The 15,059-nt window shown below is 40.6% G+C and overlaps 1 long non-coding RNA gene across 2 annotated transcripts in view; it reads left to right on the forward strand.

Annotated features, from left to right (window-relative positions):
* Positions 1-10,144: 10,144 nt before the first annotated feature.
* Positions 10,145-15,059, forward strand: part of LOC144074418 (uncharacterized) — a 79,136-nt gene continuing 74,221 nt past the window's right edge. The window contains exons 1-3 of one of the 2 annotated variants that reach the window (XR_013300292.1): positions 10,145-10,243; positions 11,475-11,554; positions 13,043-13,124. This is a non-coding gene — a long non-coding RNA (uncharacterized LOC144074418). Of the gene's footprint in view, positions 10,244-10,375; positions 10,578-11,474; positions 11,555-13,042; positions 13,125-15,059 lie in introns of those variants that run through there. The other variant, XR_013300293.1, reaches the window with a different exon arrangement.

The raw sequence follows: 15,059 nt of genomic DNA on the forward strand, positions 1-15,059 counted from the left end.
ATTGGTTTATTTTTCAAGTTGGCTGATGCAGAGAAAATGTGTGTGTTTGTTTTAAAGAAAAGAGCAGGCCTAGTTCATTAAATGAATCGGGACCAGAACAACGTCACCAAAACACAACTTGAATGCCAATTAGTAGTTCGCTGGGATAAGCTCCATCACCCCCCGCAACCCTTGTGAGGATGTGCGGTACGGAAAAGGAATAAATGACGACATAGGACACAGGATTTCAGGGCATTTGGAAAAAAAAGGGAATGTGTTGGACACGATGATTGGTACCGAATGAGTTAACAGCAATGTACCAATTCATGATTTTCAAATGAGAATTATAACAATTAATGAATTGGGTTTATTCTTTACTTGGTTTATTTTTCAAGTTGGCTGATGCAGAGAAAATGTGTGTGTTTGTTTTAAAGAAAAGAGCAGGTCTAGTTCATTAAATGAATCGGGGCCATAACAACGTCACCAAAACAGAACTTGAATGCCAATTAGAACAGGCTCCAAAATCATTTTATATTTCTCAAGACACAGAATGGGAGTTGGAATTTAGGACCATCTCTGTGCTGTTTTCCTTCTGAGCCAATAGGATTATTCCAGTTGCTCTTTCCAATTATATGCACCCCAAATAAAAACGACTGTTGATTCCATTCATGTGATGAATGGACGACGGAAAAGAATCAAATTGAAAAGCTCATAAAACAGCAATTATAAATGTGCGGCAGATTTGCAAAGGTCACGGAGGTCGTCAACGTTTTCTTGAAAGAGGGACTCAGTGAAAACTCAAATTTGGTTCCTCTTTTAACAAGACAACATTACGATGAGTATCTTGAATTTTGAATTAGAATGAAAAATGAAAGATATTTGACTTTGTTCTGAATGTAGAGCTTAACATTTTTTTCTTATTAAAATCACCATGTGGCTTCCCGTAATATCCACATTTCCTGTGGACTTTTCTGCCGCCGCCTTGGCGACACGACGAGGCCTGAGACAAAGCGCCGTTAGATTCTATTCTCTGCGTGCGTCTTAAATAATTGATGCCATGATGGCTCGTTTATTCATGGACGCAAAAAGGCTTTCCCTATTCGCTGTCTAACGAAGCCCTCGACTGCGACTCTTGAGCGGGAGAGACCAACACTCGACTCCGCCCAAAATCCGGGAACGACTGATGATTAACCCGAAGCGAGGTCATTGGCTGGCACGAATTCCCGGACGCCAAACAGAAAAACAAGGGTAAGGATATTCAAAGTAAACATCGTTAACCTTTTAAAGCCCAAAGCGCCGAATAATGGACAGCTAATTAGCATTCTTTGAACTCCGAGCATTTCGTAGTCCCATGGAACAAAAGTTAGAGCATATTTCATTTGGCATTTCGTGCATGTCAAGTCTAATTTGTGCGCATATAAGCCTCGATTCAATCATCATTTTTTTTTTTTTTTGCAACAAATATGCCGTATATGCAAGAAAATACAGTAAGTGCGTTTCTTATACGGAAATAAAAATCACGCAAGCTTTTAATTAATTGATGATGTTTTTGTGTATTAACTGCTCACCCTTGTGTTCGGATTGTCGTGACTCGAGTTTAATTATGTGTGCGGTGGGCGTCGCCCATCGCAGCCTGCAGGCAGGAGGGGCGGAGCCAGTGTCAGAGCATGTGGGTCACCCTCGCAACAGAATTTCTCCACATGAGCCAACTTTGAGGGTAAAAATACCCTCGTTGGGCGAATACTTTCCCACTGCTCGAGATGCAGAAACAGTTCGCCATGACCTTGCCGAGCGGCGCCAAAGCTTAAACCGGCTGCGTTTGCCTCCCGCGCCGTACTGATTTATTCATGTGTGTGCGCCGCAGCCGCCTAAATCCCGTAATTAAAGGGGATTTGTGTACAAACAGAGCCGATGTGCCGGGGGCTCCTAATGGAGGGAATTAGCGGGGAGGAGCGTGACGCAAGCGCCGGATGCCACTGACAATGCTTTATTTGACAGCTCCGGCGTGATCGCCATCTTTTCCGCTTTTGTCCGGTCGGAATTGACCAATGGCGCGTTTACATGCTGACGCGCAGACCCCATCAACACGCGGTGACACGTTACAGGTTTTCATTCACAGGGATTGCGTGTGGAGAAGTTCAGATGTAGTAGTCATGCCGTGCAAAAGGGGGCAGCGCAGTTTTACGGCGACGCAGCTAATACGCACACTTGCATCATGTTCTTACAGTGGTATCTCTACTTACAAATGCCTCTACTTACAAACGTCTCTACTTGCAAACTCCTCTACTTACAAACTCCTCTACTTACAAACTCCTACTTAAAAAAAGTCTCTACTTACAAACGCCTCTACTTACAAACGCCTCTACTTACAAACGCCTCTACTTACAAACGCCTCTACTTAAAAAAATTTAAAACGTCTCTACTTACTAACGTCTCTACTTAAAAAATTAAAAAACGTCTCTACTTACAAAATTAAAAAACTTTTCTACTTAAAAAATTAAAGAAACATCTCTACTTACAAACGTCTCTACTAACAAACATCTCTACTTACAAACGTCTACTTACAAACGTCTCTACATACGAAATATTCAGGTTACAAAATGGCTCATTTTGTCTTAGAATGCAAAAAAATTCAAGTTAGGAAACCAAAAAAATACAATAAAATAAAAAGTCAAATATTCCGGAAGCATAATTAAACTTTGTGTATATTATTTTTCAATTCAGATGATTTGCTACCTCACAAAACCTCACTAGCCTCCCATTGGCTAGGGGGAGATGATTTTTTGGGCCATTTTAACACAGTGTTTTATGAGTTTTTATTCAGGTTTTATTAATTTGTTCACTCCTTTTCAAAAAATTCTTTTGAATTCATAAGTTTAAGAGATGTTTCCCCTGTTGCCAACCATTTGCGTCCTCCTCCCTCACCTATCACCTTCAACAAAAACGAAAATAAAATGTTTAACATCCGTTTGTAATTCATTTCAACATGTTAATTACCATTTTTTTGCGGCTTGTTGTCAGAGCATCACCGTGGAAACGGGCCCTAAATGGTCTCCTGGAGACATTTACACGGCGATCTCATTGACTGACCATTAAACAATCAGGCTGTCAATCTTCTCCCCTCAAAGGCTAATTAGCAAACGTGACATCACAGTCCATTGAGGGCTAACGGCTTCTTTGCGGGCCGTTTAAGCGTGAAAATCGTTCTGCGTGACATGATATGGGCTGTCAGGGTCTCACCTTTGTGACCCTCGTGCAATTTCCAAGTGATTTATTGCTTAAATGTGAGGGAGGAATCCACTTAGTCAAACCGGAGCAGAAAAGACAGTTAAAAGGGCAGACAGCACTTTTATCGTGCGCGCTCAGGCGGAAAGAATAAAGTTTAATAGGTTGAAATACCCTTTTTTTCCCAAAAGTCATCATATGGAGCAAAACAAATAAATAAAGGCCAAAATGAACAGGAAGTGGACACCCTTAATCCATGCATATTACAGCCAATCAAATCTGAGTATGCAAAATTGACTGTCATTTGTTTGTGTTTAAACATTATTTTTGCCTACTTAAGTTTCTAACTTTACGGTATTGCGGCTCACAATCTATATTTAACTCACAACAGGACACAAAATAAAGGTTTTTAAAAAACTAACCATTCTTTCCTGACAATTTGTTTATCCCCCCCAAAATTCGAATTTCTTTAACAAAAGGAAAAATATGAAACGATTGTAAACAATTGTAAATTTACAGTCAGATGTTACCATGTATCCTTTTATGGTTAAAAAAAATGCACCACCCCTATTTTCTCGCATATTAGCCGCATCCGTGTATAAGCCGCACCCTTAAAATTGCCTGAAAATCGTTGACTTTTATAATTTCTCTCGTATAAGACACCCCGATTCACAATTTTCACCTTTATATTCCTGGTTTTAATAGGGAGTACAAATGTGTTACTTTGAAGGGAACATTTTAAGAAAAATCATCGCACGTGATATTTCTGAGATACTGTGTAAATTGATTTTATGCAAAATACGTTTTTTTTTCCATTCATAAATGTCGAAATTTGTTTTGTGAAGCGTTTTATCTGTTTATCTTTTCTCTATTTTTAAATAAATGACCATATCGGCCGCATTGTCTTGCGTCATGGCGTCACGGTGTCACGGCGTTATGACATCATGGCGTTTCGTCTTTCTCACCTTGCAGTTTCGTGCATATCGTCTTTTGATGCGCATATAAGCCGTACCCTCGATTCAGTCGTCTTTACTTTGAGCGACAAATACGGCCTATATACGAGAAAATACGGTATTTTACTTATGAATTTTGTCAACTTCTAACACATTTGGTACTGCATTTGTTATATTTTACCAAGTTTTGTCACGTTTCTGAGAGCAAAGCTGGAAGTTGTGTGACTTTGGAACATAAAGACATTGGCGCACACTATATAAACCACTACACAAAGAACAACCTACGTATTCCCCTTAATTTCCCCCTGGAATTTCAAAGTATCAACGCCTGAGGAAATCTCAACGCGAATAAGTCCGACTCGCAGACACCCGTCCAATCGGCCCGGTTCCCTTCCCAACGCTTCAGTTGCGACTAGACGTAAACGGCCGCATCAGTCAGCGCCGGTGGAAACGCTCAGAAGCGTTTAGTGCCCAAGCGGCGGTCCGCATAAATTATCCGAGCACGCCAACGAGAGTCTCTTGACGCAAACGCGACGAGGTATCCGTCTCGGAAAGCGTGTCTTTGCTTACCAAGCCTCCTTTTGACCGGAGGGCAACGTTGCCACTGTAACTCCAGATGGGGAAGACGGCACCCCCCACTGGTACAGGCAGGCGGATGAGGATGAGTCACATCCCCCCACCCCATCTCCGTCTCGCTGCGTAGTGACAACCCTGCGGGAAATAGATCTGTGTGAGAAATGGGAATTGCCACATCTCCGAGGATATATTTCCTAGCAGGGATAAAACTCCAGAGAAAATTTGGTGCCCGTGTTTTGCATGAAACGGAAAGATGCCACGGATGGCAATAGACAGCCAGTCTAGCGGCGGAAATTGGGGGAGTGCACCCGGTTTCTAGGGGGTGAATAGTTGGAGTGAGTGGAATAATGTCCCTTTATGCCAGGGGTCAGCAACACAAAATGTTGAAAGAGCCATATTAGACCAAAAAAAAACATGTCTAGAGCCGCAAAAAAAATGACAAGTCATAAAATCGAATGGCAGCCCGGTGATGAGTGGTTAGCCTGTTGGCCTCGCAGTGGAAGTCCTGGGTTCAAGTTCCAGGTCGGTCTACCTGTGTGGAGTTTGCATGTTCTACCCGGGGCTGCGTGGGTTTTCTCCAGTTACTCCGGTTTCCTCCCACATTCCAAAGACATCCATAGTAGGCTGATTGGACACTCTAAATTGCCCCTAGCTATGAGTGATTGGTTGTTTGTCTCATCGTGCCCTGCGATTGGCTGGCCACCAATTCAGGGTGTCCGCTGCCTCTGGCCCCAAGTCAGCTGGGATAGGCTCCAGCACCCCCCACAACCTGAGTGAGGATAAAGCGGTTCAGAAAATTAAGAGATAATAGAGGAAACACATGCTGTATGTATATTCGTCTACTATCAAAATGACAAAGTTGGCTATAAATACATCACGAGCATTCATGATTTTACATTTTAAAACGACACTGCACTTCTTTAAACTATTTTGGCTCTCCGTAACGCACTCGCACTTATTCGTGGTACTCGGCTGAAAATGTAGCATGCCTTACCTGGGAATGTCTTTCCACATGCCCCTTTTTGTCATTTGACATGTTTGTCCTCCTACAGAAACCATATTAAAACCAAAAATCTACTTCTCTCCACCATTTTCCATCATTTTTGAAGAAGCTCCAGGGAGCCACTAGGGCAGCGCTTAAGAGCCCCATGCGGCTTCAGAACCTCTGGTTCCCGACCCCCGCTATATGCAGATAGTAGCACTTAGCGGTGCTATTTTCTGCATATTGGGATCTGTCCACACGCAAGTCTTAGTCTGCGGAAGGTTCCCATTTTTTGGATTTCCTGTGCATGGCTCCAATTTTTTTAGCTAGGTCTACAATGTGTTCTGTGTCTGTGCGTCTGTCTTGCTACTGCAAGCAAGAAATTTCCCGAATACGGGATGAAATAAAGTTCTAACCTAACCTAAATATACAGTTCTAGATAAATTCTGTATGAAACATTCCAAATTAAAGCAAAAGTTTTTCCCCTCAGTCAAATTCACGTAAATGCCACTTCCACAGATGCCCAAAACCGATACCCCCTTGACAAACATTTTTACGGGTGATTGCTTATCCATATTCCAGCGGGGTGACGGATGTGATTTCACCGTTGATTACCTGCGCTTTATCAGCATGATTGGTTTGGCGCTAGATCAACACAGCCAATCGGGTGAACAGAATGATAAAGCTATTCGGGATCAAAAGTAAACAATGCAGGGATTATGACGGACAGGATCAGAAACCAAAAGGGGCTGATTTCAATTATACTGATAATCTGTTGTTTTTAATGCAAGGTCACTACGGGATAATCACTCTTGTCCAGAGAGTTGAGGTCCCTCTATCACCAGAATTTTGATGGGTTGGACTTCACCGGATGTTTTTATTCCAGGTAAGTTTCATTGTGGTGGCGGTCAGTAGTTCAGTTGTTTTTCCCAAGACATTCAATTGTTTTATTGGAAAAGGTCTGGTATGTAGTTGGAGGGGAGGGCAGCAGAGGGTTAGTGTCCAAAGTGTCCAAGATCAACGAATCACTTAAGGAGCAACTGTCACAGCTTTTAAAGAGTATAGATGTATATTAAATTTCCAGATTTTCCCCCTTTTAAATCAATAATTGTAATTTTTTAATCATTTGTTTCTGTGTTTTTAGTTCAAAAATCATTTTGTAAAATCTAAATATACTATATATATATATATATAAAAGCTAAAATAAACATTGTTTTAGATCTATAAAAAATGGAATATTCAGGCCATTTAAATCATTTATAAAAAAACTAAATATTATATGTAAAATGGTCCATCCCACATGAAATCGAGTTGACGTTAAAGCGGCCCATGAACCAACCCGAGTCTGACACCCTTGAGTTATGGTCTATACTCAGGTTCGGCACCTATGACCTAATCAAGACTTATTACTACAACATACACTTATTTATCTATTACTATTTAGTGATTGTTTATTTATCATTACTATATATTGATTTTCTATGTGTCTGCTTGTTTGTTGTTGCGTCCACAGATTTGGCGCTGAAGGTCTACAAAAACCATGAAACTCATCCTGGACTTCATTTCTTATGTATTGATTATTTATTTGTCTGTCTGTTGTTATTTGCGCACTATGTGGTGAAAGCTTTAAATCTAATTACATCTGTGTGTCTAGATCATTTATTTTTGGATACTCTGAGGATATTCTATCATTTAACGAGTGTGTAAAAACTCCTAATGCTAGCGTTGGTGTATTTTCAGTGCACATATTTAACATGATAGCATCTGTCTTTAATCTCCCAGTAATATACACCGAGAATTGATCGTCGCGCCTAAGTGGATGTTATTTTTTTTCTTCCAAACACGAGCCTTATCCGATCCTTTAACTCACCGAGGCACTTCATCTGAACAAGTCAGCGTCAGAGTGACAGTTCTAGGCCTGCCCCGTTGCCCGCTTAAGTGTACCGGGAGACGCTAGGCTAGCATGTCGGGCGTCCCAGATCCTGATACGGCGAGTATCTGATTGCATATGAGAAGCAATCCAAACAGCTTGTCATGGAAAGATATTTACTCCTCCGTGAAGACATTATTCACGTTGAAGTACGCCCTTGCTGGAAAGCTCAGGTTCAACTCGGAAAACTGGGATAATGCAAAACGGAAACAACAGACGGTAGATGCCGATGTGGAGACGGACATTAGGAGGGCGGAGCTTGGCTATTTTTGTAGTTTGGACTCACCAAATCACACTCAGCTCAGCATTTTTTCCAAGAAGATCGTGAATTTTCGACCGGTGGACAAGTGGTTGGCGCGTCCGCCTGACGGTTCTGGGGTCGAGGGTTCAATCCAAGGTCGGTCCTCACTGCTGGTAGTTTGGACTCACCAAATCACACTCAGCTCAGCATTTCCCAAGAAAATCTTGAATTTTCAGACCAGTGGTTAAGTGGTCAGTGAATCGGCCTGACGGTTCTGGGGTCGAAGGTTCGATCCCGGGTCGGTCCTCACTGCTTGGAGTTTGGACTCACCAAATCACACTCAGCTCAGCATTTCCCAAGAAAATCTTGAATTTTTCGACCGGTGGACAAGTGGTTAGCGCATTGGTCTGACGGTTCTGGGGTCGAGGGTTTGATCCCAGGTCGGTCCTCACTGCTTGGAGTTTGCATGTTCACCCCAGGCTTGTGTAGGTTGGCTGGTCACCAATTCAGGGTGTCTCCGAAGTCAACTGGGATAGGCTACGGCACCCTCCGCGACCCTTGTGAGGATAAACGGTACGGAAAATGAATCAATCTTAAATTAACGACGTAGCGGGTTGGAAAAATGTTGACAGTGAATTTGATGGTGTGTGCGTGGAGATTTAAACCTGAGAATAATTATTGGACCAAATTGAGCATTTAATATATTGAAATGAGTTCTTGTGTCCAGTGGCTTGAATGCTAATTAGATTTGTCCAAAGTCATTTGAGAGCAATATTTTTTCCATCTGTTTTTGACAAGTGGCCAAATATAATCATAACAGGTTTGAAGCAAAGAATAATGACTAAACATGGAACATTGCTTCACTGTGGATAAATAAGGTATTGTTGGTTATTATTGAAGCACATTGCAAACTGAATACAATTATTGATGTGTTGTAAAGAATTTTATGTTTGAATCACTTGTGCAAATATACATAGTATATACGTTAGGATTATTTTTGAGGTTAGTAGCTCTTAACTCTTTTACATTTCTATTATAAAGGCTGACACGGAGTGATCCGGTTTCACTGTCAATGACGGCAATAGACGTCCAATCCAGATTGACTAGCGGACTAGCAGCAATTCAATAATAATGTTAATAAGAACAATTAAAAATAACATAGCTTAGGGCAAGGCTTTAACGTCAAATTGATTTCACAAGGGCCAGATCATTTTAGATATAATATTTAGATTTTTTTTATAAATGGATTAAAAGAACTGGATTAAAAGCCCTGAATATTCAGTTTTTATAGATCTAAAACAATGTTTATTTTAGCTTTTTTATATATTTTTCGTTATTACAAACATGATTTTTGAACTAAAAACACAGAAAAAAATGATTAAAAAATGACAATTATTGATTTAAAAGGGGGGAAATCATGAAATGTAATATACATCTATACTCTTCATTTTAATTTGATCCTAAAACAGAAAGTCAGCACTCATGATTTACTTTCCCGGGCCACACAAAATGATCCGGCCCAGCTATTTTAGCATGCGTGTTTTTGGGATGTGGAAGGAAACCAGTTTACCCAGAGAAAACCCACACATTGTCATTATACACAGCAGCGTATAACGAAACTGGTATCAAACCATCGACCCCAGAACTGTGAGGCCGGCGAGCTAACCACTCTCCACTGGACCGCCAGATAAAAAGCAGTCATGGCTATTGATCAAACTTGAAAAGGAGTCAATATTAAATCAATAATCCATCAGCCGGCTGAAAGAAAACACATGAGCGCCGAGCATCTTGTGCTATATTTCTCCTCAGCTTCTCTTTTGTGCGTGAATTCAAAGCATCGCCTGAGCGTCCGCCCACGCGTGTCTGATTCTCGGGGCCGCCGTCTGCCCGTCAGCAGATGTTGCCTTCCTCATCCTCCTCATCAGCATCTCTCCAAACTAAGCCAGTCTCCGATTGATCACTAATCAAACCCTTGCCGACGGGGATTTTTCACTGCCGAATATTCTTCACCCGAAACGGCACCAAAGCGGCTGTCCGTTCGGAAGAAAAAAAAGTTTAATGAGCGCATCTTCGGTCAGTGTGTACAAGAAACGTGTTATCAAGTTGAAGTTCACCTGTTCTTGCTTTGCTCCAAGTTTACTTCCGGTATCAGGCGTCCATAAGAGGAGTATAAAATACCGCACGCGTAAAACGTGTTTCACGAACTTATTTTGAAATACAATACGCGTAGAACGAATTCGAAGCGTACCTTTGCGATATACTTGATGATTATTCTCAGCCAATCAGGAGTCGGGATGCTGGACACGATTTCCGGCCACACGAGCAATGAGCTAAATATCCCGAGGACAACTAAAGAAGTAAGTCGTCTATTTTGTTGTTGTAAAACAAAACTTTGATAATAAGACCGTGTTGTGGTGAATAAAGTTTGGCCAATGTATCGGGTTGTTATTTGGGCTAAACTGCGGTAAAATATACTGGATTGGATTGGATTAGGTGGTTAGCACGTGGGCTAGCTAACGTAGTTAATAAGGTTCAGCCGGTGTATTTGGACACGGCTAGCGTCGTCAAAAGCGTCGTCAAAAGTGTCGTCAAAAGTTCAACAGTCCAAAAAAGTCCCGGTTATAATTTTAGACGACATATTTATAGTTTTTCAAACGCTATGCTTCAAAAGTTGAGGGCCGTAAATAGAAGGTATTTACCATTCAGTATGACTTAATGGAGACCAAGCTGCTTCTGTAGTAGGCTCTCTTCTTTCAGTCTCATTGTTTCAGCCTTCGTTTTGAACATGTACGCTAATATATTATTTTCTTCATGACGTTTTTCCTCGTTTGACCCACTTTCAATCACTCATTTAATTAAAATGAATACTCGTTTCCACACATTAGAAATCGCTTCCCTGTCGTTTTTGCAGCTGTGCGCGCATGCGCAGTTTGGTCATAGTATTACGGCCATATATTTTTTAATTATGCTCTCAAATATCAATTGACTATACCACTTTATATGATAGGGTGCAGAGAAACAGTCATAATTTGTTTCTGAAGAAAAGTAACCATTAAAAACGAATCCAAAGAAGCTGCTATTAATGTCACAATTGTATTGAGGTGAATGTCTATTAATTTATATATTATCCATTCATTAAAAATCTACTTCCCTGCAAACGTAATCAAAAAGATTTATTCACATAGTAACGTTTGCATGATTAAATGGTTGCAAACTTAATAGAAGTCAATATAGGAAAACAGTGGTAGAAAAAAAATGATTAGAAAAATATTTAGTTTTATCACACGACCTATCTTTTTTCTAGCGGTGTACCGGTCTCAGGCCTGAAAGTATTTCACTGTCACGCGGCCTGGTGGACTATTTTCTCGCCGTCAGACATCTTGTGTCCTTGAGCACTATTGATTTACTGCATGGAAACAAGCTGTACTTACCGTGTGCGAAAACAACTTTGGAGCTTGTATCCAAAGTTGCGTTAAAAAACACCCCGTAAAGCCGTTTTATGAAGATTCGACTCAAAGTTTGGCTTGTCGCGCAAACAACCTGTGGGCTGACAATGAAAAACAAATGCGGGTTTCATCTTTTATGCAGGTTGTGCATGATTGCGTGTACTGCCAGTCACTGTCAACAGAAGAAACAGGCGCTTCATTGGAGAAAATGTCAATTCAAAAGTAAGTAAAGATGTCTGGAAAACAAACTACTTTTTGTGTATGGCAAGAAAAAAAACAGCAATAATTGTCTGGAAAAAAAGGCTTTGTGTCTTCCTGAAATACTTACTTTTTAATTGATTTTAGCTTATTTTAAGTCTGTATACAGTGGTACCTTATCAAGTCTTAGCCAGAGTGTATTTATAACCTTTTGAGATGCAGAATATCACACTACATTTATCACCATTTGATATAATGTCACGGCCACAGTATTCAAAGCGGGAAAGTCTGTAGTTTGCTTTCTTCACGTGCTTATTTGCCAACAAGCAGCAGCTCATCTGTATTCCGCACAGGCCGAGTGCATTTGGACCAATCTTTTGCCAATCCTCATTAATTACCTTGATGAGCTGTGTGATTATACGAGCCAAAGAGGTGGCCCGGGTAACTCCAGGACATCTATTATACACACTGAATAATATACAGGCTGTCTTTGATGACAGACTGGGATGCACTAAGCACGGGGACAATTATAGCTTGATTAGGTCTTCAAATACGTACGTCTGGAAAAGAAGGAGCGTGTCACGTCTTAGATTACCAAAGAAAAAAAGATTTAAATCAAGGTAGGGAAGAAAAGCAAGTGAGAACTGTGTACATAAATTGTGTAGTTAGTCATTGGGCTCAAATCATTTTCTCCATCTTGTTTTGAGTGTTAACAGATTAATGCCTCAGATTATTCCATTTTAAGTACATTCTCATTTTTGTTCTTATAAATTAGAATTTTAAGTAAATTCTCATTGTTGTTCTTAATAATTATTGTAAAAGTTGGTCATTTTGCACAACAATGAAGTAAAAAAATGTTAAGTAATATTCAGTAAAGTAACTCTAAAAGTCATTTTCATTCTTTTTCTGAACCGCTTTGCCTCACAAGGGCCGCAGGGGGTGCTGGAGCCGATCCCAGGTGACAGGGCACCAGCTTGGCAAGGGCCACCTTGAATCGGTGGCCAGCCAATCACAGAGCACAAGGAGATGGGCAACCAATAGGGGCAATTAAGACTACAATTAGCCTAGCATGCATGTTTTTGGAATGTGGGAGGAAACCGGAGTACCCGGAGAAAACCTACGCGAGCCCAGGGAGAACATGCAAACTCCATACAGTGACGACAAACCTGGGATCGAACCCCGGACCCAAGAACTGCGAGGCCGACGCGCTAACCACTCACCCATGTTTAGTCGTCAAATGATGACCATATTTTTTCCCAAATATGGCTCCCAACAGTTCGTTTAAAATCTATTCTACATTAAAAAAACTCAGTCACTACTGGAAAAAACGTCCCCGTAATTCACAATCACCGGTTTATTGCCGACATACTTCCAAGTGGTTGCGACTTTTAAACAAGAAACAAATTGAAGTTTATCCATCATGTTAACCTCGTCTGCCATGTCTGATGTTGGCAACCTTATTTCTTTGACATGACAGAGAAATATTTATTTATTTTTTTCTGCGTTCACTAGCTGTCACGATTGAGCCCTCAGCCTCCGAACCAGACGCAACGGGGCCTTCGTCTCCGGGCGAGACGGAGATTCATCATCCAAGGTTAGTGCCACAATAGCCATGCCCCGCTTGATTATGTACCTTCATCCATCTGCTATCGTATTTAAAAAAAGAAATAGCGCTATAAGGGTAGAGGTCTGGCAACAGTAAATTACGTTCATGAAGTTGACCTTGTAGGCCAATGGTGTCCAAGCGACAAGCCGCTGCCCACTTTTTATTGGCTTGCAGCAAATGATGGAAATAGCATTGAACATGGCCTACAGAAGAAGCTTCACTTCAGCCTACGTTCACTTGCATTTCTCCGCTTTAAGCTAATACTATTCTGTATTAATTCATGTAAACTAATACTACTATTAATGTGGGAAAGTAGAATTTTAGTATTTTGTTTTAGGTCAAACTAGATTTAAAAATAATCATCTAATGTGAATAAAAGCTATCTTGGTTGGGATTTTCTTGACTCATCGTCTCGTTCGATGGCTGCCATCTCTCCCAGTTAAAACGGATTGGATGTCTGTCGCCATCGATCAAAAATTAATCCTTATTAAAAATAGAAAAATTAAAAACCTAATCTTATTCCGCAATTCCGATCCCCTTTTTAACAAATGGAAGTGGAAGGATTTCAAGTTTGGACACCCTTTATTGTTGAACCTCAATACCGTGTTTTAGACCACTGGTGTCAAAGTGGCGGCCCGGGGGCCAAATCTGGCCCGCCGCATCATTTTGTGCGGCCCGAGAAAGTAAATCATGAGTGCCGACTTTCTGTTTTAGGATCAAATTAAAATGAAGACTATAGATGTATATTAAATTTCCTGATTTTCCCCCTTTTAAATCAATAATTGTATTTTTTTAATCCATTTTTTCTGTGTTTTTAGTTCAAAAATCATTTTGTAAAATCTAAAAATATATAAAAAAAAGATCAAATAAACATTGTTTTAGATCTATAAAAAAACAGAATATTCAGGGCTTTTAATCCAGTTCTTTTAATCCATTTAAAAAAAAAAATCTAAATATTATAACTAAAATGGTCCGGCCCACGTGAAATCAAGTTGACGTTAAAGCGGCCCGCGAACCAACCCGAGTCTGACACCCCTGTTTTAGACTATTAACTGCAATAATTCCGCCATATTCAATTTTTTTGGTAAGTCTACACTCCCAAGGTATTTATACTCTGTTCCAAGATTGCCTGTACTTACAAGCCACCACTTTTTAAAACCACAATACGAGTGCATTCCCTTCAAGGACCTTCATGTCTTTTTGAGAGATGTCAAAAAAGTTCAATGCACATTTCTCCCAAAGAGCAAAAGCATTCTGATGTAACCTTCTGCCTGTGGCGATCGCAAAAAAAGTCAAGTTTGATCAAATAAAAAACATCTCCCAGATTGACTCCCGCTCCAGAATCACCATCTTCCTTCGCTTTTCCCGTCGAGGGTTCCGCCACGCCGGCGGTAAACGAAAATGGAGCGGCGCTTCACGAAAGGGGATGCAGCCGAGCGAGCCTGGAATAATCTACTACGCGACAATCGTTGTGTGCGAAGCAGAAGTGGCTAGAGTAGGCAGAAAAAAAATACTCAAGCTAGAGTAGCGTTTCTGCAAAATAACATCACTCAAGTCAGAGGCGGTCTTGACCAATTTGGAATCCTGGACTCCAGTCCCCAACACACTCACTCACCCCAGCCCCATTGTACACACAAGAATATATTACATTATTTATATCATATTCAAGTTTATCCAATACACTCTTAAAGGCAAATGGAGGGCTTCTTTCATCTAATACCATATTAGAAAAAATACCCCATAGAAGAGTACAAATGTGCCAACATACAATACACAAACCCTGACCCACAAAAATAGAGAATAAAGCATGGCGTGGTAAAAGGACACATTTCTCAAAATGTACTCAACTAAAGGTAACATCTAAATACCAAAGTATAATGCGCAAACCCTGAGCCACAAAAATAGAGTATAAAGCATGGCCTG

Source organism: Stigmatopora argus, chromosome 5, assembly GCF_051989625.1.
Source record: "Stigmatopora argus isolate UIUO_Sarg chromosome 5, RoL_Sarg_1.0, whole genome shotgun sequence".
Lineage (NCBI taxonomy): Eukaryota > Metazoa > Chordata > Actinopteri > Syngnathiformes > Syngnathidae > Stigmatopora > Stigmatopora argus.